At 36.4% G+C, this 27,760-nt stretch overlaps 1 protein-coding gene across 2 annotated transcripts in view; it reads left to right on the forward strand.

Annotated features, from left to right (window-relative positions):
- The window catches only part of SATB1 (SATB homeobox 1), a 1,007,816-nt gene that overhangs the window by 729,128 nt on the left and 250,928 nt on the right, over window positions 1-27,760 (forward strand). The gene's annotated exons all lie outside the window — the stretch shown is intronic.

The raw sequence follows: 27,760 nt of genomic DNA on the forward strand, positions 1-27,760 counted from the left end.
TTTTAAATTGGTAATTTCTGGTTAGTAGAATGATGTACTTTAATTCATTGCTTATTTTCTATGGATTAATAATTTATTATGTATAATTAACTTATTTAAAGCTATTGATAATTGTGAGAATAAGGTTAAATCTACCTCATAACCAGCATATCTCAATTACAATGTCTAGGAGATAGAAAAGAGAGAGAAGTTATGAAATGTCAATATTTTCTTATTAGGAGAAACATTGACTGTTTGCTAAAATTAGCAAATATTTTGTGAATCCAAAACAATCCTATTAATAATACCTCTTGAAGCCCTTTTCTTGAGCAGAGTTACTGCTGGTTATGATAGAAGGGAATGGAACTTTCACAACCTGGTGAACTGCAGGTTATCCACATTTGATGCTACACAAATGGCAACCATCTCCACCCTATAAACTGATTGTCATGCTGCCCTTGGTAAGAGCAGGAGTCAAAGTCAGACTAAAGTTGACATGCAAATGACTTCATCACAAGATCTCTGCAGAAAAACAAATGTTGAGGGGAAAAAATGGACAAACTACACAGACTATTTCCAAGCAGACATGTTTAATATCCAACATGTCCAAAATTCTTTTGACTGATTGCCAAACTACTCCAATCCTTAATATTTCAAGATGTCTATCTAAAAATTAGAGGACTCTGTCTATAATCCCTTGAAGCCTTTTTTCTATTTGCCCTCCACTCATTACATTTTACTGAGATTAGACTAGAAATCTCCCAGGGCCAATGATACAGGTCCATTTTTTCAGGGTGTCAACCAGTGTGGTGGCTTCGTGCCATGTATCCAGGCTCTAACTTCTGTCAAATTTCTTAGAAAATGTACACTTTTTGACCAGAAGAAATTATTTTGTTGAAATTTTGTAGCCAGTGTAACAAGAAACAAAGTAGTCGTTTATAAAAGTTGTCATTGACGGGGCGGGCGGTGGCGCTAGAAGTAAGGTGCCTGCCTTGCCTGCGCTGGCCTAGGACGGACCACGGTTCAATCCCCCGGCGTCCCATATGGTCCCCCAAGCCAGGAACGACTTCTGAGCGCATAGCCAGGAGTAAGCCCTGAGCGTCACCGGGTGTGGCCCAAAAACCAAAAAAAAAAAAAAAAAAAAAAAAAAAAAAGCTGTCATTGACACTTTGCTGACTGCAAAAACACATGAATGGCACTGAACTATCTTGCAACCAGAATGTTTTTCTGCATCCAACAAATATACTAACTGGTAGACAAAGACACATTTTTTGAAAAGATTAAATATGAATATTTCATAGTAAACTAAAAATATGAATACTCAAATAGCTAATTGTCCCACCGCTTATAAGCTTTTATCAGATAAGGGAAACACTACAATCCAATTAGGACATGAGTGATGTCTCAAATATAAAACTTTTGGAACATGTGTCCATATCTGAAAACCATCTCAATCTATTTTCATACTATCCTATCGATTTTATTTCCATAAAAATTGTGAGCTTCTGTTTTAAAACACCATGCAGATATAAATATTTACATTTGTTTACATATAAATAACTATATCTAGAAATGCATTGTATGTGTATATAGGTATTTAAAATGCATGCTATAATTCATACAAAAGCAAAGTTCAAATGATCTTGCATACCAAATCACATATGGTCACTTTAGTAAAAATCCTTAGTAAGCACTTTTGCAAGGTAGACAAAGATAAACAATAAATTCAATATATATGTTCTTATCTCACAATTTGTCAGGTGGTTGAAATAACGAGTAAACAAACTATTAGATAAACTTAGCTAAGTAGCAGTGATAGAAATGTAAACAAAATATGGGTATTTAAAAATTATATAGAGATACAAATGCAGATAGGGCTACAAAGTAAAAGTAGTCTTTCTTTTATAAAGGTCTAAAAAGTGACGTAGACTTTGTAGACATTTAGTCGCTGTTGTCACTAGCAAAACTGGCCATTGTACGGAAAGTATCAAGTTTTCAAAAGACTTTTAAAATAGAGATTAAAATTTGAATTTTATAAATGTTCATATATGGGAGTTGGCAGGGAATCTGGAACATTGATGGTGGGAAGTTGACATTGGTGGTGGGATTGGTGCTGAAGCATTGTATATTTAAAACTCAATTATAAATGACTTTGTAGATAACAGTGCCTTAAACATAAAAATAAATAATAATTTTTACGTAATGCTAAGTATCATTTTTCTCCTGATTTTTCATTTTTCTTTTTATCATTTATAAGTAAAACTAAAACAGAGTTGCTATGTTCAAACTGGGCCAGCTCCCCTTTCCTTGAACCAGAAGTAAACTGAGCCATGAGAGATCATGAGTACACTGGTCCACACAGCAGTAAGTTGGAAGGAGAGTGAGCAACAAGACTATACCTGTTACCTCCATCACCCACAATCACTGTTTTCCCAATGGCTCTGCCTCATCACTGACCCTCTACAATTAATTTTTTGGGGGGACACCAATCTGATCAAACTTCAGGTATGCCAGTTTTGGGAGCTGATATCAACCAGGATTTTTTTGGAGGGAGTGCCAGGCACCCTTCCTTAACCCTATACCCACCCAGGAAAAGTGCATACCCTTAAATGTCATAGTATCAGTATTAGTGCTTTGAATCTCGAAACAACTTTAGTTGTTAAAGCTGTCGTCCCTATAGAAACACACCAATTTAACAAATGAACAGCTAACAAGAGCTTACTAAATCTTCTGTCATTGTATTAATAACTTCATTGGAGATTCAATCATTTTCACAAATGTGCTAGCTACTGTACTTTCTCTTTTTTAACTTTCTTCTCTTCCTTTTTATTTTTTATTTTTCTTTCTGTTTTTTCAATGATTTTGCTTTCACATATCTAAAAACAAATATATTATGACCAACTATGTCAATTATGTGATGCATTATCTTTATTTTTTATTTTATTTTTTTTTTGGTGGAGGTGCCAGGGATTGATCTTTAAATAAAAAATTTTAAATTTAAAAGAAGGGGCCAAAGTGGTGAAGCGATAGGGTGTTTACCTTGCACGTTGGTAGTTCAGGACGGATCTCAATTTGATCCCAGGGTCCCATATAGTTCCCCCAAACCAGGAGCAATTTCTAAGTGCATACCCAGGAGTAACCCCTGAGCATCATGGGGTGTGGCCCAAAAACCAAAAACCAAAAAAAAAAAATAAAACTTTAAAGAAGTAATACTAAAACTAGGTACATTTGACCTGAAATTTGTAGTTTATTGATTCTTATAAAGATTTAGACCAAGGGATATTGATCATAAGGAATATGAAAAAGAACAAAAAAAAAGCTATAGGGAAGAACTGACTTTAAATACATTTCATAAAGAAGTAAATGGAAGAGAAGGTACTAAATGAGAAAAGGCAATGAAAGTAGAAGAAAAATTAATTTTATATCACTAGAATTGTTAGACTAGGAACTTGGTATTAGTATGGAGGAGTGACACACTAGGGAGTTTGAGTAGACTCTATTAAACCAAATAAGCATATTGCTTAGAGAGGAGTGGAGATTGAGGACATACCAGCTATAATCAAGGGTTATTCCCAGGTCTATGCTCAGGAGTGACCTCTCATAGAACTCAAAGGACTATATATATATAGTGCCCGAGTATTGAATCAAGGCTAGCTGTATGCAAGACAAGTGTCATAATCACTCTTCTGTATCTATTGCCCCCAGGAAATAAAAGGAAAATAATTCAACTGTCCCCTTAGATAATGGAATGTGAGAATATTTTGTAATAGAGAAGCAAAGAATTAATATAATCATTCTTCTGAGTTATCATAATGGCTTTACCTTCTAAAGTTACCATTGCACTGAACGCAGGACACATTCAAGGGACAGGAATGAATCCAACAAGACCTAGAGAGAGAAAAGACATGGTACCTGAGAAAATTTGAAGTTTAATATCACTTGTTTGCCCAAATCCCTGAATAACTGAATGCTAAACTTCTTTATCTTCCTATAATCCTGAACCTCAGAAGGAAATTTGGATTCTTTTAAAAAATATGTAAATTTGCAATATTTTGTGTCTTTTAAATATTTAAAAACATATTTTAAAGTTTAATTAATAGAATTATTAATTCTGTAATTATTCTGTAATGATGAAACTGTTTCCTATCTATATACCACCCAAGATGGTAGCCACTAGCCCAGGTCACTAGTACACACTTTTAATGTGGCTAGTCTGATTGAGAAACTGAAAATGCTTTAATTTATTCAAGAACTAAATTTGAATCACCAGGCTGGTAATAAGATAAGGTTATTGGTGGAGGGTGTTGGGCACTATGGTGTTGTTGAGATAACTGTACAAAAAACCATAAACATCAACCTTATTATAAACATCTGAGTCATTGAGCTAGGATAATAGCACAGTGGGTGGGTGTTTGCCTTGCATGTGGCTAACCCAGGTTAAATCCAGGCATCCTATATGGTCCCCAAACTTGCCAAGAGTGATTTCTAAGGACAAAGGCAAAAGTAATGCCTGATCACCACTGGGTATGGTCCAAAAACTCAAAACCAAAAATAAATAAACAAAAATAAATGTGATTTTAATATAATTATTATTTTTAATCAGTTTACCAAAGGAATGTGAAGAAACAATGGGCGGGGAACAAGACATTGGTGGAGGAGTGTAGGTTAGTGCTCTGATAGTAAGTATGGAATCATAACTTTATATGCCTAAAATTCTATTCACATTGTTGTAAATTATAGTGCCTATATAAAAAATAGAAAAATAAAAAGTAAATAGAAATTTAAGTAAATACAAGTGGCTAGTAGTTGCCTATGAAACAATATGAATATAAATGATAAAAATTAATATATATAAACATAAATTAATATATATGAATATAAATGATAATCACAGCTGAGGGATCAGATGAAATAGTCCAGTTAGAAGCAGGAAGAGAATGTGTGGAATGCCAGAAAGAGGTTGCATTCAAGCATGACTGGTCTCTTAAAAAAAGCTTGGAAGGAGGTGGGTAGGAAAACTCCTCGAAAGGAAAATCAAGGAGGAAAAACATTGTAGGAAGTATGGTCGACAGTTCCAGCAAAATTATCACATGAGAAAAGCATAGAGAAGACACTTCCCCTGCCCTCGGATAGTAAGGAACACTGGTGACCTTTGATACCTATAGGAGAGTCATAGTAGGAATCAAAGTAAATTCAGAAATGAACCGGTAGCTAATCTTAAAATAATAACGGTAACTAGGGGCCAGAGACACAGATGTAGAGCATTTGCCTTCCACACAGCTGACCCAGAAAGGACCTCGGTTTGATTCCCGGGGGTCCCATATGGTACCCTGAGCCAGGAGTGATTTCTGAGCTCAGAACCAGGAGTAATCCCCGGGTGTCACTGGGTGTGGACCAAAAACAAAACAAAACAAAAAATAGCCATTAGCATAATATGCCTCATAACTCCCAGAAAAAATAATAAAGGGAATACTTTCAAAATTCTGTGTTCTGGGGCCATGGATACAGTACAGGTACTAAAGTGGCTTGCATATGCCAATCCTGTATAAATCTCTACATTGCACATAGTTCCCAGAGTCTAGAGCTAGGAATAAGCTTTGAGCACCACTGGATGTAGCACTAACCCTCTGCTCCAGCCCCAAATTTCCATGTGTCCAAACTATCCTCTGAAAAGGTAGTTTTTTCCTGAGTTCTAGAATACTTTCAATTTTAAAATGTGAAATCCACTCAATAATAGCTTCTTTTGGAGGTAGAAGGGGGAAAGTACCACTTAAAATGTACATACCAATTCTAATAGCTAGACTATATAGACTCCAGAGAATGATGTGATATGAAGGGAAAGGCTTTTTCTTTTTTTTTTTTTTTTGGTCACTCACTTTGCATTTTATTTTTTTTTAATTTTTAATTTTTTTCTCTTTATTTGAATATCTTGATTACATAAATGATTGTGATAAGGTTTCAGTCATATAAAGATCACCCCTCTTCACCAGTGCAACATTCCCGCCACCAAAGTCCCAAATCTCCCTCCATCCCACCCCACCCCCACCTGTACTCCAGACAGGCTTTCCAGTTCCCTCATTCATTCACTTGATTATGGGAGTTCTCAGTGTAGTTATTTCTATAACTGTGCTCACCACTCTTGTGGTGAGCTTCATGGAGTGAGCTGGTGTTCCAGCTCTCCTCTGAGGATTGTTACAAAAGGCTTTTTCTTAAAAATACTTTTTCTAAGGAAGGAACTTGAGATGCCTGAGTAGATTTCCAATCAGTATTATCACAGATTCTGAGTTTTCCTGACTAAACATTGTTATGCAAATGTAGCTATAAAATATGCAGACTTCCGGGGCCGGGAAGGTGGCACTAGAGGTAAGGTGTCTGCCTTGAAAGCGCTAGCGTAGGACAGACCACGGTTCAATCCCCTGGCGTCCCATATGGTCCCCCCAAGCCAGGGGCAATTTCTGAGCTTGTAGACAGGAATAACCCCTGAGCATCAAACGGGTGTGGCCCGAAAAACCAAAATATATATATATATATATATATTTTTATATATATATATATATATATATATATATATATATATATATATATATATGCAGACTTCCAAGAGAAGTGATGGTTTTAGGAGGACAAAGAGTCAGGGATGCAAGAAAAAGTTTGGCTGGATTTCAAAACGAATGGACACATAAGGATGTCAGTTCTAGTGTCAATTAGAGATGCTACCTGTGTAGGTATTGCAAATGCTCAGAGTATACATACTTGTGAAAGAACACATCTGTTTAGGTTGACTCTTGTCAGATAAAGCCATATTTGAGTTCTGGTATGAATGCATCTTCATATGAAATGCCACAGCATCATTAGATAGAGAATACACCATGTTCCTTCATCTCTCTTCTCCCAATCCCTCACCAGGTGTCTATAATTAGACTTTTGCTTAAGCTTAATCATCTCTTTATTTTCTTTTGCTCAAATAGCATCAGCACTGCTTCTAGCTCATAGCTTCCATTTTCTAGGAATATTGAAAAATATTTACATTTTTTAAAAAAATTATTAATGGGCTGGAAAGATAGTATAGCTGGTAGGGTTTTGTCTTACATGCCACCAATCCACATTCAATCCTCAACATCTATCTGGTTCCTCAAGCCTGTTAGGAATCATTCCTGAGCACAAGAGTAACGCCTGAGCACCACGAGGGTTATTGGTTTGGGTGTGGCCCCAAACTAAAACACAAAGATTTACAAAAATAATTTTAACTTTATTGATTCACCATGAGATACAAAGCTATTCATGATTGAGTTTCAGTCATACAATATCCGCAACATCCGTTTCTTCATCATGGTCTACTTCTCTCCAACAACATCCCTAGTTTTCCTTCTACCTCCAAGTCTGCCTCGATGGCAAACAATTCCCTTTTGTAAGACATATATACTTTCAATAAGGAGCATTAACTACTAGATTAAAAAAGATATTGCACACAAACATACACACATATAGATGTGCACTCATACTTCAAGTAGATATGTCTTCACATAGATTTTTTTGTTTTTCTTTTCCTCAAAAGATGATTATTTTTTTCATTCTACAGATACCTAGAGACAAAGAGACAACATTCTGCTTTGTTTGTTTACTGCAGTATTTTATCCAGATGTCACATATCCTGCACAGAGACCTATAGACAAATTTATGGCAAAATATGCCAACTTCAGCATTAGAGTCTTTGTTCAAATATGTACTAAATTGGAATAAACACGTCTGGGTCACTAAGTTCCTCCCAACAAATGTTTTAACATCTTCCTGTTTTTTCTTCCATTTGTTCAATTCATTTCAAAAATAATAATCATTGTTCTTTGCCCTTTTGTCCAGTTTGTTACTCTGTCTTGTATTTCTTTTAATTAGGGAAATGCAGTGCAACATGTTATGCCTCTAATTCTAAATGTCGACGGCAAAGCTCTCCAAACTCATGATTGCTGTGGCAAATGTAACTCAGTCCCTTTGCTGAGTCACAAAGACACAAGCATTAACATTTAATGCTATATGACAAAATACTGCACTTTTAGAAGGGCTGGAATTAATGTTACTATGACAACTCCAAATTTCTGACTTTTATGCAGATAAAATTTTAAGAATACAGTTGCATTGTAACACTGATTGTTTATAAAATCTTGCCTGAGTTCTAAGTTATTTATTACAAGTTCTCACTGAGACCAGTGGAAAGTGTCATTCCCTTACCCCATACCACTACCCATCAGTGAAATAGATGGCATTGTATATGTGGCTGCAAAATATTATGAAATCGATTAAAATCTTATTTCTTTTTGTAGCTGCTATACTTATGAACACATACATACAGTATGCAGCACTGGATATAAATACAAATAAAACAAAGAAAAAACATATAAAACCTCATAAATATACAGTATCTTGCCTTATCAATATTCATTTATGCATATCTCTGCACTCACGCATTAATAAAAGCACATATATTGGATTTGAATGTGTGAGGGATGGGTAGGGAAGCTGTAATCAAGATATTCAAGCTCTCCTCTTCATGGAGAAGTATTACATTATCCCTCTCAGCCTATTATGTTTTCTGAAATTTCCAAATGTATGTTTTGGCCTCTTCAACTTTAGTCTTTTGCATTTAAGTAATGAGAAAGTTAAGTGCAATAAATGCATCACTCAAGGGCATTACATAGAATGTTTTGATCTATTTAGAGCCTTTAACTTCAGAGCAAAGGCCTGGTTTCGTGTGACCTTAGTGAATTCAAACTGTTTTGTTTCACTAACAAGAAAAGCATATATTTCAATAGAATTAATGCATGACTAACTTCTCAAAAAGATTCCATTTCAGCAGGATTGGCGGGGGGGGGGGCGGAGATTGATTTCCAAACTGCTTCCCAATACTTTTAAGAAAGCATCTCAGTATAATAACAATTGATGAAAATTTGAGACATCTATATCCTTTTTCTTCTCTTTAATTTTCTTTCTTAGCACACAATTATTAAGTTCTTATGAAAAGCAAGGAGCATTGAGAGAGTTTTCTTCAAAAACTCAAAATGCTAGGACACTTCTGTGAACTGGATAGTTTCTTAATAGACTCTTCACAAGGGGATGGGTCACTACACTCTCTTCTTGTAAACCGTTAATATTGAAGCTAAACCCAACACAGAGCTGGAATTTTTGTTTTCTAGGCTTTTATCTCCCTTAGTTGTCTTCTTTTGCTATGGCTGTTGTCATCCCTTTGGCAACTATGAATAATGCACCAACATCCTTCCTAAAGACCAGTTGTTTTATAGAGCCACCATGAATAATTAGCAAATTAATTCATTAGAGCTACCCCTCTATTATTAAACCAATTATCTGTATAAGCAATTTGTCCTTACTTTATAAATGATATTTGTGTCTAGAATGGAATAATTATGAACCTGTATAGTCATACAGTCCCCCTTTGTGGAAAGAGATTAGAAGAACTTTCAAATGGAGCCTCTTTGTATGATATCTAACACTAGAAGAATGTATCAGGCAGCAGTCAGAGCATAAACATTATAATCAAATCTCAGAAACAGAGGCTTAGCATTTATCATAGCTCAGAATTTTTGAGTTCTTACAAAATTCTAGTTGCAATTTGAGGTACTTTAAATTGGCATGATCCAGCCCTCACAATATCATTATAAAGATAAGAAGATGATATAGCCGAGGGTAGAGTGCTCAAGTTTACATATCCAGAGAACTAGGAAACCACTACTTGAACCCAGGCACTCTGTTTCTAGATGTTACTGATTGCTTTTCTTGGCCTCATTTTATCAGCTATTTTAGAGATTTAGAGCTTGAGAAATAGTGTTTTGTTTTGGAAACTTTTTGAGGAAATCCTGTTTCTACCCTTTACCTCAGGTTGGGTAAAGTTCTTTTTAGGAGCAGAGAGAAATACTTTCCCTCATTTCAGATGTATTCAAAATTACACAATTAACCTCATGTCAGTGAGAACACCAAACATAAGTTTTAATGATAATTTTCTTTCGATAATTAAGCAAGATTTTAATTTTTTATTTTTGGGGGGTCCATAACTGATGATGATCAGACAGGATTTACTCCTGATCTGCACCCAGAAATTATTCCAGGTAGTACTTATGGGACTTTACACGATGCTGAGGATCAAACCTGAATTGGCCATGTACAAGGTATAAATGCCCTTCCTGATATACTATTGCACTAGCCCTTTTAGCTTATTTTTAAAATAATAGCCATATTTTATTTATAGGTTATTTATATGTTTTGATATATATAGAGAGAAAGAGAGAGGAGAGAGAGAAAGAGAGAGAAGAGAGAGACAGAGAGAGACAGAGAGAGAGCAGTTCCCAGTTGCATGTTCAGGGATCACTTTTGGGGGGTTCAGGAGGAATTGTGTGTGGTTCTAGATTCTGAACAAGGTTAAGCACATGAAAACAAGAGCCTAAAACCCTGTAATATGTCTCCAGCCCCAGACTTTTATTATTAAAGTATAATCCCTTGCAGAAAAATTTCAAGCCAACTAACCACTCTTAACAGTTATATTAATATCTTTATTTATTATGCCCTAATAATTAAATGTTTAACCAATCTTACTACTTTTCCTGTATAACCCCATATGCTGATATGAAATATATCTAGTAAATTCTAATATTTAATGCAAATGTACAATCAGCAATATGGTGAAGGTTATTATAAGTTTCATATGTGTCTTTCTTATTTCATGACATTTATTGCAAAGTCCATAACTTTATATTTTCAACATGTATAATAGCAATGAATTTATAACTAAAATATTTCCTTTTCATAATATAAATAATATTGACATGAATATCTTTGTGGGTTTTAGATCAGAAATTAGGTAGTTTTTATAAAGAAGACTCTTTTGGTAGTCATTTCTAAATTTCTTTCTGAAAATTAAAATAATTCTCCATAAAAATCTAAATATTGGGGACAGAGAGATAGCACAGTGGTAAAAATTTAAAAAATGTAAGGCATTTGCAAGCGGAAGGACAGTGGTTCGAATCCCAACATCCCATATGGTCCCCCGAGCCTGCCAGGGGTGATTTCTGAGCATAGAGCCAGGAGTGGCCCATGAGCACTGCCAGATGTGACCCCCCCAAAAAAAAGAAATCTAAATATTGGTAAGGTCATTGTTTGTTAAAGGACACAATAGTCAGAAAGGTGGGATTTGAATAACCTAAGGACACTAGCAGAGTGAAGTTAGCAATAATGGTTGGATTGCTATCAGAACATTTTAAGTCTGAAATTCTATTATCAATACTTCCCTAAAACAGTGCCTAAATTTTTATAAATTCATTCACCAGAAAGTTTCGTGTTTGAAACTTATTCATGTAGTTTACCTGAATGGCCTTCCAAAAGTTACATATTAGGAGTATGGCCTTTATTTTTATTGAGGATAATTAAGATGATGTTTATGTAGGTCAAACGTGCTATTAAAAACAATACCTATGATGTTAGTCATTATCTCTTAAATAAGAGTAAGCAAATTTGTCCTGTTTGTTAAACTGATACTCGCTTGTATTTCTCATTAGCAAAAAATATATATATCATTTCCTTTTCCTCAGCTAGGAATTCCAGGGCTCTAATTTAATATTATATAGTACCATACAAAATAAAATACAAACTTTTTATTAGAAAATACTCTATTTGCCATTTTTGATGCAGTATTCCTATCACATCTCTAGTTATTATATTAGCAAGTGAGATTTGAGCCACCATTTTTAAATGCCTTCAACCTTGTCATTAGATGTCCATGCCTTTGTCTAATTACTTTGAGTCTTACATGTTACTCTATTATTTTTTTAATTTTAATTTTTTTTAATTATGAGAACAATGATGCAAAGAGGAGAAGGTAAAGTTATAGCAGAAGGACAATTGCCCATAAACAGAGTTCTCAAAAGAAATCCCCTTGCTGACTCCTAAATATTGAACTTACAGTCAAAGAACATTAAGAAAAATAAAGCAGAATCCATGTACAATTACTTTGTCCACAAGTCCCCCGATTGTAGTACATTATAACATTTCTTAGCAGTACACAAAGCAATCTAAAGCATGAGATTTATGTGACTCCTTAAACATTGAAGACATAGTATTTTTTTATATTTTCATGCATATGCATATTAGTTTAAGTTAACATCAAAAGTTTAAGGTTTTTTTTAAGGGCTAGAGTCAAAAGAGCACAGTAAAAACGGTGTTAGAGTGGCACATATTGTTTACATAGGCCCACCAAAATATGGAGATCATGGAAAGGAAAAGCCTTGGTCTAAATACAAGGAGACCCTACCCCTGAAGTTTCCTGGCATAAGACCAATTCTAGGCTCCCCATCTCTATTAGATAAGAACTTATTTGTATGTATAGTATTTTCCCGTATTAATGTGCCAATGCAAACAAGAAATAAAGCCACGTGGCATATCAGAGTATCTGGTAAGTCACGTCCAACAATACCCATGACTTGGTTCAAACTTAAGCATTAAACTGAGGGACTCTTTCACCAAATTCCCTATTGAACAGTTCACAAAGAGAAGATAAAAAAAAAAAGGAGGGGGATCATCACTGTATAAGAAAATATTCAGAAAGAGTTAAAGCGTCAAAGAAAACACACATAAAATGCTGAAAAGACATACGTGTCCTTTTCATACCTTTTGGAATAGTTAGGGGGGTGTTAAATCCAGGACACCACTTTGGTCTGTGACTTAGGAATCTACAGGTAAAAAAGGTAAATGTGGAGTAATGATGATAGGGGGTGAGAGAGTTAAAGAGAAAAATGATTTTTGTAGGGGTGTGTGAAAGGGCAGAGTACAAAATGGATATTCTGCATACATAAAAACATAATTTAATGATAGTGATTACTATTAATGTATCTTCTGCGTGCAGGTGCACTAGCACCCGCGTGGTTTTGAAAATATAGACTGGTAAGAGATTACCAGTAACTGCTTCAAGAAGCTTGGAGGCTGGAAGTTCAGGGCTCCACCCAGACCCTCCCTAAGGAGCCGAGTGGGGAATGGGGGAAAGCCTAGGGTACCTTCAAGCTCCGCCAAGGGACCCACCTTGCTGGCTTGCCCAGGCATGTGGCCGGGGAAAGCCCTGGAGATCTGGAGCAAGGCGGTAGAGGAGTGCTGCGGTCACCCAAGTCCCGCACCCCCCCCCCCATAGGCCTGGTTAAGAAGGCCTCTGGCATGGTGGAGGCCTGCCGAACCCCATGCTGCTAGAGACTCCCGGCTCCCAGGAAGGGAAGAGATCCTTCAAGAAGCTGGGAGGCCGGAAGTTCAGGGCCCCACCCAGACCCTCCCTAAGGAGCCGATTACTCTATTATTTTAATTGTCTTCTTATATGTGACTTTGTGACTATGCTACAGACCTCAAAGAGCTTCTCTCACTCAGGTAGAAATACTGAAAACAGAAAGTCTCACATCTTAAATTCATTTGGTAATCTCTATGTGGTCCATTCTATATTCTCTTATGAAATACAGTGAAGGAGCCATAGTGATAGCATAGCAGGTAAGGAGTTTGCCTTGCAAGCTGCAGACCAGGGTTCAATCCCATGCTTCCCATATGGTCCCCCAACCTGCCAGGAGTGACTCATGAGCATAGAGCCAGAAGTAACCCTTGAGCGCTGCTGTGTGCACAGCCTCTCCAAAAAATGAATGGCAAAAAAGAAAAGGAAAGAAAAGAAAATAGAAATACAGTGAAAAGAGAAGAATCAATTATTTCCTCCTCGTAACCCTTAAAGACTGAAATCCCTTTGCATCATAATAACTTCTAATAAAGATATAGCCACTTAAATTAGGAGGTAATTCTCCAGTACAACAGCAATAGTTTAACTGCTAAAATGGTTTCTCTTTTATTGCTAGGACTACAGCTTAGTGTAAGATCTCAGCTAGAATTTCTGAGTGGTTGGCAAAACATAAATGTTGACTCAGTACTCATTGTATGTACCTAACCTCTCTCTGAGAGAAGAGGACATTTCTGAAGAAGAAAAAAAAAAACCCTTTCAGTTTGGTTAGGGTTTAGAAAATTGTTTCTGTAACCTTGCCCCAAGGAACCTTTCTCAGCTGCACTATTTCTATTAGAATAAGTATGTGTTGTAGCAACATCTTTGGAGAGTGCTTGTGTTCTTTGCAGAGCCATTACTTTTTCAGCATGGAAGCTCAACAAACTAAATAGTTTGTGCCCTTTTGTATCCCTTGATCATTGCCTCTCAAGTTTCCAGAATTACTTAAGACTGTATATACTCACTTTGTGAACCTCTTTTTGGAAAGTAACTATTTGCCCTCTGTGTCAGTCAAGAGGAGAATCATAAAAATATGGCTAAACAAGTCACTTGAGGGTGGGGGAAAAATCAGGGTCAATGCTCAAGTAAGCTTGTTAAAGTAGTGAATTCATTGAGTGAAGTCAACTGGTAGGTTGGAGGCAATTGAATTTTCTCTGAGAAGTGTTCAACTCTTGGAGAACTCGAGAAGGAAAACAGAGTTGTTGATCCATGAGACTCTTCAAGTCTCTCATGTCTTTCAAGTATGAAAACTTGTCCACAACTTGCCATTGAAGAAAAGTAAGAAAGCTTCAGAACGGGCTGTGACAGCTGCCCCTGGTTTCATCAAAATCTGCAACAGAAAAAAAAATGCAGAAACCATCATCCAGATACTAGAGAATGGGAAACAGCTAATGGAGCCATATATTCATCATATTGATTTCCCATTGATTTCCCCCCCCCCTTTTAAGCACCCATGTCTTGGTTCTAGGCCAGAGATGCTTTAAAGATCTTAAACAAAACTTACACCAAATCATGCCAATAACCCCCTGGGAACCTGAAGACTAACTTTCTCTCTTGTTAGAAGTGAGCCTGGACATGAATCTCCTCGCGTTTTAAATTTTTTAAAAAATCTGCTAAGCCTATCAAATTAAGAACCCCAACTGAAAAGAGAAATAAGGAAAAGCCTAAGTAGTCAGCCTGGATGATTGAAACAAAGGATACACAAAAAGATATTTTTTCAGGTGCTAATAATCTGTGCTAATAAATATTGAAGGCCCTTTTCCTCAGCAATAGGATTATAGATGGAACAAATTTATTTTTTGTAGGAGCAAAAGTAGTCTGGCATTATCAATTTTTCAGTTCTTTAATGTTCAAGTTCTACTGTTTTTAAAAATCATGTACAGATTGAGAATGGTTAACCAGGTAAAAGAGATCAGTTGTATGGTGGTAGTCAGAAACTAGACTTTTGGTGGTTATATACATGCAAAATTATATCCAAGATGTCAAAGATAATTTACATAATTTTTAAACAATAGTTTGTAGGGGATCAGAAATACAGCTAAAGAAGGTAAGAAAATGTCTCCTATACAAAAGGCCTAAAATTGATCTCTGATACCATATAAACCCTGGGTACCACCAGTAGACATCACCAAGCATTGAGCTAGTAGTAGCTCTAAGCTGCATGAAACTCAAAAATATCAAACTGTTTCATGTGACTCAAAAATCAAACAAACACAAAAAAATTTATGGAATTATTTAAATGCAAATTGTGAGCTATAAATATAGCATGGTGTTAAGAACATTTATCTTACACATGGCCCACCAGAGTTTCTTCGCTGGTACCAGGCATGTTCCCCTGAGCACCCCCAGGAGTAATCATTAAAGCACCAGGAAGATCCCAGGAATAAACCCTGAGCACTGTTGGCCATGGCCTCCTTTGCCAAATCTTCACAATTCACAGATTCCTGGATCCACCCTGATTGAGTCAGTAAGTAATAGGACCTTGGAAATTGCTTTGCAACAAGCAGTTGATCTTTAGATTAAACTTCTCTACTACTGCCAACAAACTTACAGAAAATCTTTATCTACTAACAGATTATTGGAAATGCATGAAATGGACATTGTTAAATATTTGGGAAGTATACAATCATTCTACATAGAATAATCCAAATTGCTTCTTGCCAACTAGTGGGTACCAGAGAGACACAAAGTGTTAATTAATAGCTATTAGTTAGGCTTTTTTTTTTTTTCATAAGGCCTCCCCAGCAGTTCTCAAGGGCCTAAAGGCCACTCCCATTTATACTCAGCCACAGAAGTACAGGCCTGACTGGTTATTTCTAGGGTCCAGCAATGTGGTAATTCATATCTGGCAGTGCTTCAGGGTCACTGAGGCCATAGGTAATAAACTTGGTGCCTTGAATATGTAAGACAGATTCTCCACCCATTTCACCCATAGCAGCTATCTTTCCAATCCCTAGTTAGATGTCATTTATTGCTAGCAGCACAAACTAACTTAAAATAATTCAAACAAATTAATGCAACTACAATGATATCCTATAGATGTTGATGCTTGAGATGGAGAACTAAAAATTTGTAATAACTCTAACTGTATCATTTCTTCATCTCTACTATTTTCTCACTCTTCCTCTTGCCTACCCTTCCTTTCTGTCTATCTCTGTCTACCTGTCTATCTGCAACTCTCTCTATTTTTTTGCCCTCTGAACTTTCTTTCTATGCTTCTCAGTAAACATGGCAGGAAATGGTAAAATTTTACAGATGGAAATCAAATTTTAGAAGCAATTCTTTATTCCCCCCCTATAGTATAATCACTATAGATCAAGGTAAAAGGTAATACTAAATGAGGATACAATAAATTTCAAGTTTTAATCTTACTTTTGCCAGGCTTTTTTCTCTCTCTCATATATTCTGCCACTGAACAGAGATCATTCAAAATAACTCATGCAAAATAGAGACTTACAACAAGGAACTAAGGATCCACAGGTTATTCTATCTTCAAAGAAAAATAAAATAGATGAAATGTATTTGCTATTGATACAGGGTCAACTCAACAGATAATTATCAAATGCATAAAAATTACTGATTTTCTTGTCTTCTTCCTGTTTTTGTTGGGCTTCTACATTCTGGGGTGCTTGGGGAGCTATGTGGCACCAGGGATAAAACCCACAACATCTATGCATGGACTCCAGTCTTTTTCACAATCTTCCAGGTTTCTTCATTTATGCTCACATACATACCTCATTCTCTTCTTTAGTGATCAAGTAATGTACTATCAGTTATTTATACCTATTATGCATGGGTTAAATTGCTTGCTCTTTCTCTCTGACTCCAAGGGAAATAATAACCACAATAAGCCTAAAGATATCAATTTGAATGACAGAACATTAATTTTATTTACCCTGAAGGGATTTCCCTTTCCTGAAGCTTACAAATTATTCTTGGAGCTCGGGTTTTGGTGATTCACATTTGAGTAGTAAAGCAAATCAAAATGGACAGAGAATGATCAAAAGTCCTGAACTTAAAGGCAGATGTATTCTCAGATATAGTTTTGGGCACTTCATGACCTATTTGCCTGTATCAGGAGATTTTTCTGTTTTTAAATATTTAAACGGGGTGAAAAAGTTCATTTTAACCTCTGTGAAGGGCGGCCCCCATGGTACCCTTCTGCAACCTGAGCAGAATTTTCTTTATGAAAAAGCCATCCTCCAAAGGTGGGAGGTGGAAGAGGGCAGGGAGGGGGCATACTGAAAGAGGAGAGTTTGATCAAAATTTAGCAAACCTTGACTTTCTTTACAAAACCCATTGTCCTCTGTGGCATAAGGGGATTTTCACCTACATAGGTGTTCTTTTACCAATAAGAGTGTGTATGTGTGTGTGTGTGTGTGTGTGTTGTGTGTGAGTGTGTGTGTGTGTGCACGCATGCGCCTGTGTGGTGTCTTAATCAAATACAAGTTTCTCTGCTAAAAATGTTATAAGTTCTTCTGAATTTTAGTTTGTAGTAGAAAAATAATTACCCATAATTATTTGGTTTCTTGAAGCAATAGGTACTTATAAATACTCCCATAAGAAACTTGGGCCATCTTCCAGTGAATGTCCAATGAACACAACTTTAAGCTTTCTTTAGCTTACAGCTTTTAGTTAACTAAGATGGAGATGAACTAGAGCCAGGGAAACTATATAGAACTAGAAGAAACAATCTTCCAACACCTTTTTTACCCTCTGGGAATTCAGTGTGAGGGGAGGTCACTCTACGCTGAGCCACCTTGTGGCTTGTGTCGAGAACAACAACCAGAGCACAAACCATTTCAGTCCCAGATGACATAACAATATTTCTGGACACTCCTGCAGAGTAGAGTGTAGTGATTCTCTATTGTGCCATCCAGGAACAAAATTACTGGACAGCAAAACTTGTTTCTTCTTTTAATGTTTGTCTTTTGTAACTTACCTCTTCAGGAAAAGGATATTAAGAAAAAGCTTTGCAAAGCTGAAGAAATGAGTTAAATTCTGACTCTACTAGCCCTCAATACATAATCTTGAATAAATTATTCAGCCCATATTCCTCTGCAGTATGATACACCTTACTCAAAATGTTGTTGTTAAAAATTAAGGAGAGAAATCATAAGAGGAAGCGGCATAAAATCTAACATAAAGACTGGGTCCATTTTGGGGGAGGGAGAGAAGTATTGGGGCCACCTTCAGCAGCCCTCAGGAGTTGTTCCTACTTCTAGGCTCAGATCACTCCTGGAAGGCTCCGGAGACCAGATAGGACACCAGAGATGGAATCCAGATCAGATGAGTGTAAAACAAGCACCCTACCCACTGTGCTATCACTCCAGCCCAGGAGTGATTTTTATTCTTATTATTTTTAAAATTAGATTACAAGGAACCACATTACTATCAAACTTAGCTTAGAAAATTCTCATTACCTCTTTGAAATTAGTGCCATGCTCTTCTTACATGATCAAAGATTTTAGAAAGTTGACATTTTTGACCAAAGAGAAAGGAACTTTCAAAATTTCGTGAAGTTATTGTATTGGTTTTATGATTGTTGTTTGCAGTTAGTAAAATAAAAGCTACTTGGATTGACTTTCTATTGATGAAAAGGATGATCATTTGTTTTCCAGGTCAACTTCAAAAACTCTCCTCTTCTCATCATTTGCCATACTGACCGAACTAGACATGTTAAAGATGTTAGTCAAGGAAAGTAAATCAATAAAACAGTTTCAAAGCTACTTTTCATTCAGATGAAAGTTGAACATTTTCTCTAGCATTCACATGACTTTTCCAAATCTCTGTGCATGATCCTAAACATTACAGACCGCAACCCAGGAAGTTAAAAATTCCTTCTTTTGTGATCTGTCTTCTTAAGATATTATTCAAACCCAATAGACTTTAATTTTGAACAATTTGGGGGGGTTAGTATGTCAATAAGTAAAATTAAATAACATTTGAATTATTCTAGATGAAACCTCCTATTGTTAGTAGGAGTCACCAGACTTAAGACACATGAAAATGTGTCTTACTGACTCTCAGGCTATTTCATTGAAAGTAGTGCTAGGTAGGTAGATTGAATGCATTAAAATGACCAAGGTTCCAAGCAAAAACATTAGCTATTAATTTTCTTACCCATTTAGAATATAATTCAAATGGCATGGAAACAACAATAAAGACATCAAAATTGTAAGGGCATCAATATTTTAACTCTAATGATATTCTTCCATTCAGTGTAAGGTCAGAGAGTGAGAGGAAGGCAGGTTAGTTTTCCATCTCTAAGTTGTTTCATATATTGGTTGATTGTATTTTGTTTTGAGAGGTACTACATGAATAGGAATCATGTTTACTATCATAGGAGATTATCATTTTGCAGTACTTCACAGTTTGAAAATCCCTTTTAAGTGGGTTGTTTGGTTTGCTCTTCACAACAATAAAATAAAATCCACGGGTCATTATTAAAATTCAAATTTGATAAATGAGGTTCCCAGAGATTAAGTGACTCGTTTAAGTACAATGCTAGCAAATATTCATGCTAAGAGAAAAGGGTGGCATTTAGGTACTGAAATGTGAAATCAAGCAAACTTCTAGATCATTCTTTCCTGGAAATATTTGGAACATAAAGTATATTCTCATCAAAATAAAATGTGTATCACATGGTCATAAACAGAGACAAGGAAAGAGACCTAATATCTCTTATACGTATATACTAGAACTTTAATTAGAACAGTTTCATGCTCTCTAAGTTTATATGTAATAGAGTAGAAAAGCATAGGTTTATAAAACTTTCTGAGTAAATATAGTTTGCTGCTCTTCCACATAATAATGAAGTCAAGGAGTTGTTGAAGTCTCTAGTCAGCAACATCTGCAAGTTCAGTGGGGAGAGTCTGAAGGCAAAGCACGAACAGAAATACATACACTCCTTCACTCTATTCCCTGCCTCCTCCCAGCCTTCCACCTGCAATAGACTGTATTCATATCTCCCAGAGGAAATATGCTATTACTGATAATATGATCACTGAAACACTGGGAGTGGTTAGATACAGAATTCTGGCAGTGGGTTAATAAAAGGCCTAATGAAGAACAAAAAATCCTGCCAGTCGCTGTAAAAAAATATTGCCCTCGGGAAATTATAAATCAGACACCATGGTGTGAAGTTTAAAAGTATATATATTGAGTTGGCTCACAGATAAATGCAGGAATGGGCAGACCGGTGACGAAACAAATATGTCACCGAATGCCCTTGAAGTTTCAGTTCATCTCAGCATGATGCAGTTAAACGCCTCAACAGCGCAAAGCCAAAACCACAGTTACTCAGCCTTGTCAGATCACACAGCTCTGTGTGGCAGAAACAGGATGCCTGGCCCACAAATGAGCTATAATTCCCAGAGCCTCCCTTGCCTTTTCTGTTTATTTTTATATTTTTTATTTGTTTGTTTGCCTAATTCCACAGTGTCAATCTCAATAGACTTTTAAGTGCTAGATCTGATAGAGACCTGAATTTAGGGTTTTCTTAATATATCTGCATGAGATTGTCTGGAAGGAACCCAGTGGAAATTAGTTTTGTGAGCAGCCTCAACACAATTTCATCTTGCCAATGGAGGAAACGCAATGGACAAAATAGGACAAAGACAAAGACAGTTGTCTCTGGTCTCAGAAAAGTTTACCTTTCCGGCAAGTAGGAACATTCATTTGCCTTGACTCTTGATAATGGCGGTTATCAGGGGAATATGGACTGAAGGATTTTTTAATTCATTCTCCTTAGCTTTGTTCCATCCTGAAGTAGCTCTTGATATGACTATGAGTCTTTACCCCACTGGTGAACCACAAGTCAATTCTTCCCCAGCTCATTTCTGCTAACTCTTTATGAGCTTGACTTTTGGCCAACGATTTACTCCGCATTTAAGTTAGGCCTGTCCCCAGGGCATTCAAGGAAAGATAGCTGAGCTACACAGTGAAGTCAATGCCCAGCATTTCCTTGCCTGGGTGCCTGGCTTGCAGTGAAACCCTCTTTACCTTCTATCTGCCAAGGTTCCTTTCTTTCAATGTTCCAGCGAAAGAAATGTGGAAGGACTGAGGCATTTCGGAAACTCATTTACATTTTTCAGGGATTTCCAAAAGGCAACTAGAGCAGGAGCTCCATTTTAAATTTTTGTTTTTGTTTTTGTTTTGGGGCACACTTGATGATGTTCAGTGGTTACTCCTGGCTTACATTCCGAAATCGCTCCTGGCTCAGGGGACCATATGGGATGTCAGGGATCGAACTGAGGTCCATCCTGAATCAGCAGCATGCAAGGCAAGCACCCTACAGCTGCACCACCTCTCTGGTCCCCATTTTGTAATTTTAATTTTAAACTTCATAGCTATTACCTTGATTCTGTGGATCTGTGGACCCAAATGTGAATTCATTTATTCATTCATTTATTCATTCATTTTCTTAATTTTTTTAAACTTGAAACACCGTAGTTACAATACTGTTCATTGTGTTTCAGTCATACAATATATACCATCCTTCACCAGTGCACCCTTCCCATTATCAATGTCTTCTATTTCCCTCCCACCCCCTATTCTTGCATGCCTCTAGGAGAAGCAATTTGCTTCTATCTGTCTTTGTCTTTCTGTCTCTGTCTCTCTCTCTCTCTCTTTCGAACTCTCTCTTCACTGTCTCTCTCTGTCTTTGTCTCAGTCTGTCTCTGTCTCTCTGTCTGTCTCTCTCTGTCTCTGTCTCTCTCTCCCTCCCCCTTTTTTTTTTTTTTTTCGGTTTTTGGGTCACACCCGGCTGTGCTCAGGGGTGACTCCTGGCTGTCTGCTCAGAAATAGCTCCTGGCAGGCACGGGGGACCATGTGGGACACCGGGATTTGAACCAACCACCTTTGGTCCTGGATCGGCTGCTTGCAAGGCAAACGCCGCTGTGCTATCTCTCCGGGCCCATCCCTCCCCTTTTTGACCCTATGGTTTGCACTATTGTTTTGCTGTGGAGATGGTGTGAACATGTGCAATCCAAACTTTACCAAAGATTCAGGAGCATGAAAAAATAGGAGAATAGTAAAAGATATACAATTTAGTAATCTAGTTCACACATTAGTTTTATAAAGCTGTTTGGTGAAAAATTGACCCCCATATTCCAGAACACAGTCTTTGATGGAGTTTTCTCTGTGTGCAATGTATAGCAAAATGCAAAAGTCAAAAAGCAAAAAAATCTCCAAGTTCTGTATCATATGTAGACTAAAGTATATTTATCTTAGTTATTAACTTTCTTTTTTCATAAATAATTTTCTTTTTACTTTTTTCTTTGGATTTTATTTTATTATTATTATTTTTAAATATCTATATTTAAGCACCATGATTACAAACATGTTTGTAATTGGGTTCCAGTTATAAAATTGAACACTCTCCCTTTCACAAAGTTCTCTTTTCTTTTTTTTTTTTTTTTTTGGTTTTTGGGCCACACCCAGCGGTGCTCAGGGGTTACTCCTGGCTGTCTGCTCAGAAATAGCTCCTGGCAGGCACGGGGGACCATATGGGACACCGGGATTCGAACCAACCACCTTGGGTCCTGGGTCGGCTGCTTGCAAGGCAAATGCCGCTGTGCTATCTCTCCGGGCCCAAAGTTCTCTTTTCTAATCATAGATAATACCTGCTTTCTTGGCATCTTTATTTTCTTTGTTTGTAAAATGAAAAGCTAATTGTTCTGATTGTTCTGTCTTGCTCTTTAACTTTTTTATTTTATTTGCCCCCAAGATTCAAAGATGTAGAACTCTCAAGAGCAAAGTAGTGACTTTTGTTTTGTTTCCAGTCTGCCTCAATTTGACAAAGACCACCTTGCTTTCTCACTATAGAATCAGGAGCCTATGAAATATTCTGAATATAGGCTACAGGCCTAAACTAAGTCAAAGAGTTTCTTTCCCTTCTATCTTTACACAAAAGTGTTTTGTAACGTGAGCCCTTCCCCCAACTTCCTTTCTCCCTTACCTCTCTCTTTGAGATGTAAAAACCCACCAAGATTATAGAACCTCTCCACACTCTGGATAAGAAAGGAGGTTCTCTTTGGGCTCAGGAAATAAATCACTCTCCTGAAATCACTGAGAAATCACTGCTGTATAGTATTTCTCTGCACTACCCTGCTTCATCAGACCCATTCCCTTGAGTGGTTAGAAACAGGTAGTCTGGGGTGGCCTCACCCAACTCACAGACTCTATATTTTTATTCTTCAGTATTTAATAGTGCTATAAGAGGGAGGTTAGCAATGGACAACCCATAGACTTATTTAGAGAATAATGTCTTTGGTAGAAACATTACTTAATCCATTTTTATCATAAATTTCAACTTATAATTGCTATTATTTAATACCAATTTAACAACCCAATTAAGATGGGTTAACTATTAGTACTTAAGTCAGGACATTATTTGTAGGCTGGAGAAATAGCTCAGCAGATAGGGCATTTGCCTTATATGTGACTGACTCTGGTTCTATCCTTAGCATCCCTGAGCCTTCCAGGAGTGATTTCTGAGTGCAGAGCCAGGAGTAACCCTTGAGCTCTTTTGGGTGTGGCCCCAAAACAAAAAAAATAAAAGAAAGTTATTTGTATGTTGTATTTGCTTTTGGTGATATTCATGGGGGGAAAAAAAGTATGAGAAGGCATATTATTCATGCCCAATTTCTAAGTAGAAATTGAACTAGAACTTCTGTGGCCAGAGTGATAGAACAGAGGGTAGGACATTTGCCTTCCATGTAGCCTATGCCAGACCTACCTGGGTTCGATCTCTGAGATCCCATATGGTCCCCCAAGCCTGCGAGGAGCAATCCCAGAGCACCACCAAATGTGGCCAAAAAAAAAGAAAAAGAAAAAAAATAGAACTTGTGCCCTAAGTAGAAGTCTATTGGGTAACTCTTAGACTACAAACCATTGCCTAAGAATCAGGACTTTGAGAACCTCAAACTACAAAAAAAAAAAAAAAATAGGAACTGTGTTCATAGACTAGATGCTTTCTATCAAAGGAAACTTTTTATTGGTCATTATTGACTAATACTAATTATAATCTAGAATTTATAAGCTAAAATGATTAAATACTCGGCCAAGCAATTTATTCAAAGTCTAAGAGGCCTCACAGTGCAAAGTTCCCTCTGAAATTAATAAATTTTTTCAGGCTTTATTTTCTTTGTTATTCCTGAAATTTTAGTTGAATTTTTTCCTACACACGTTGGTCACAACAAAAATTATTAAAAAATATTTTTTTCAGAGAGAGAAGTACAAATTAATTTTTTTTAGTTTTGTTGTTGTTGTTGTTTTCTTTGTTTTGTTTTTATTTCAGGACCATGGTTATTGTGTGATTGTTGTCTTTATTGCTGTGATGCTTTTCAAGTTTTTTGTTTAATTTTTTTTGTATTGCTGTTATGTTTTTCTTCCTTTTTCCCTTTCTTCTCTTAAATTGATATTTATAGCCTCTAGAAGGACTCCTCCAATTTTTGCTTGTTTGATTTTTGCCCCATTTTTTTTCTTTCCTTCAAACAGAACCACATTTGCTCTGCCTCACAAATGGAGGGGGAACTAATGGAGGGTACCAAGACCAAACAGTCGTATGAACATTAAGTAGAAATTAAAAAATGATCAGACTTAAACAGCAAATCCAAAGCCAATGACAACATGCTAGACACAGAGGGGACCACTTATACGAGCAGCTGGGAGGTAAAGGAAGGAAATATGGGATTCATGCTGGGAACAGGGGTGGAGAAAGGACAGTACTGGTGGTGGAATTGCCCCTGATTCAATGTCGCTATGTACCTAAAATATTACTGTGAGAGATTTATAATCCACTTTGGTCAAAATAAAAATTAAATAAAAGAAAAAGAAAAAAAAATAAAGATTAACAAAAAATTTTATCCTACATAACTTTACATATTCTAAAATATCTTAAAGAAGAGACAATGTATACATGTGAATTAGAATGATGTACTTATAATAAGAAGAGCTTATGTTGGGCCCGGAGAGATAGCACAGCGGCGTTTGCCTTGCAAGCAGCCGATCCAGGACCAAAGGTGGTTGGTTCAAATCCCGGTGTCCCATATGGTCCCCCGTGCCTGCCAGGAGCTATTTCTGAGCAGACAGCCAGGAGTAACCCCTGAGCACCGCAGGGTGTGGCCCAAAAGCCAAAAACAAAAAAAACAAAAAAACAAAAAAAAAAACAACAAAAAAAAGAGCTTATATTGTAATTTGAAATAAGAAATGGATAAGAGGCCGCTGTGATAGTGCCCAGCTTCCAATGAAAAATACCTATTATGTATACATAAAGCAAAGTCTAAAGATGCACTCCCCTCTGTAAATTTTTTATATTGTACAATTTTCAAAAATTGGATTCCTATTTTACTCAACAAACTAAATACTCTTAATCAATAAGTAAAGATAAGGGATTAGCTAATGAGACTTCTTGGTGATCTTAATAAAAGTAATTTTAATGGAATAACAAAAGTGTAAGACATCTAGAATTTTGAAGTGTGGATTCAATGACAATATGGCATACATATTTGCAGCCATCTTTCAGGAAGCCAAGTGAAGGCAAGATCTAAAGAAGTATCCATAATAGCAGTAAGGATCAATAAGAATGAAAGATGTATTGGCAGAGTTCCTTGGTTTAAAAAAAGTGTAAAATGGCAAGATAGTCACCATATTGATATTACAGGAAACAGTTTAAGAAGAAAAATAGTGATGATATAGAAGAGAAATAGAATGAACTATTGAGCAAAGATTTTTGGGTAAGATGCTAAGGGACATTGCAAACTGAATCATATATGGAGAGAGCAACATTTGGAAAAAGAAAGGACACATACTTGATTTTAATGGTAAAAAATAGAGATACAAAAAAATAGAGATACACTAGCAGGTAGGTTTGGATCATAGATCATAGAATTAGGAGAATAGAATTAAGAGTAGAAAAGATCTTTATAAGTTTCTTTCTTTTCTGAAAAAATGTAGATTTATTGAGGAGTGTTGAAAAAACTCTATTTACCCTCACATAATATTTCATGAGCTAATATGGAAAAGATAAATCAAACTTGTGTTTTTGCAAAGCCCATGAAATAGAGGGAAAAAAAGACAAAAGAATCAAGATTATTTGCATGAGTAAATTATAATAATGAATGATAAAACGAAAAGCAAGTGATGGCAGTTATAACCTAAAGGATTATGATTAAGGCTTAAATATCATAAATTAGAAAGTTTAGGCTTAAGAGAATTTGTTTCAGGAAAGAGATGCATATACTAGAGATTAAAGAGTGAGTGGAAAGATAAAGGTTACTCAGAGGAGAAGGTGAAAACTAAGAATAATGGAAGGGAGATTGAAGAAAATGTTGATAACGAAGTCTAAACCAAAAGAAAGAAGGAGGGGCCGGGCGGTGGCCCTAAAGGTAAGGTGCCTGCCTTGCCTGCGCTAGCCTTGGACGGACCGCGGTTCGATCCCCCGGTGTCCCATATGGTCCCCCAAGCCAGGAGCAACTTCTGAGCACATAGCCAGGAGTAACCCCTGAGCATTACCGGGTGTGGCCCAAAAACCAAAAAGAAAAGAAAAGAAAAGAAAAGAAAAGAAAAGAAAGAAAGAAAGAAAAGAAAGAAAGAAAGAAAGAAAGAAAGAAAGAAAGAAAGAAAGAAAGAAAGAAAGAAAGAAAGAAAGAAAGAAAGAAAGAAAGAAAGAAAGAAAGAAAGAAAGAAAGAAAGAAAGAAAGAAAGAAAGAAAGAAAGAAAGAAAGAAAGAAAGAAAGAAAGAAAGAAGAAAGAAAGAAAGAAAGAAGAAAGAAAGAAAGAAAGAAAGAAAGAAAGAAAGAAAGAAAGAAAGAAAGAAAGAAAGAAAGAAAGAAAGAAAGAAAGAAAGAAAGAAAGAAAGAAAGAAAGAAAGAAAGAAAGAAAGAAGAAAGAAGGAAGGAAAGTTGCTAGAAACAATCTGTAAGTCATGATCATAAGAAGAGGATCTAGAACTGAGTCTCAAAGACACAGGAGTTTTGTAGGAGGCAGGAGAAGCTGGTCTGCAAGCAGCATGATGCAGAGGAGGACATTTCTGTCTCCTTCTGTTCCTGATAAAGCAGGGGTGTGGAAGCCTCGCCAAAGGAGAAAGCTACGGAGTCAAGAAGCATTCAAATAGTCATATTTTCTCAAATATCCAGGAGATGGAGTTAATATTTATCAGACAGCTTGAGTCTATAGAGCGGTTACTACCCTAGAAGAAGGTATTAGAAAATAAAGAGGATGAAGTCCTAAACCAACTGTCCAATCCTAAATTGGTTATTATGTGCACAAGTTTTGTCATTAGGAGGTTAAGATGAAAAGTAGAGAGCTTTTTTGAAGGAGTTGAGATGGCTAAATTTAGTAGATACTTTTTTTAAGAGAAGGAAAGGGAAAGTTAGGGAAAGTTGGAAAACTTTCTCTTTCATGTTCTTTAATAGGGAGATGGGTGAGTACCCTGCATTAGGCTTAAATCATGCAAGATGGTAAGAAAAAGGGGCTGGGGAA

The sequence above is a fragment of the Suncus etruscus genome, chromosome 20 (assembly GCF_024139225.1).
Source record: "Suncus etruscus isolate mSunEtr1 chromosome 20, mSunEtr1.pri.cur, whole genome shotgun sequence".
In the NCBI taxonomy this organism is placed as follows: domain Eukaryota; kingdom Metazoa; phylum Chordata; class Mammalia; order Eulipotyphla; family Soricidae; genus Suncus; species Suncus etruscus.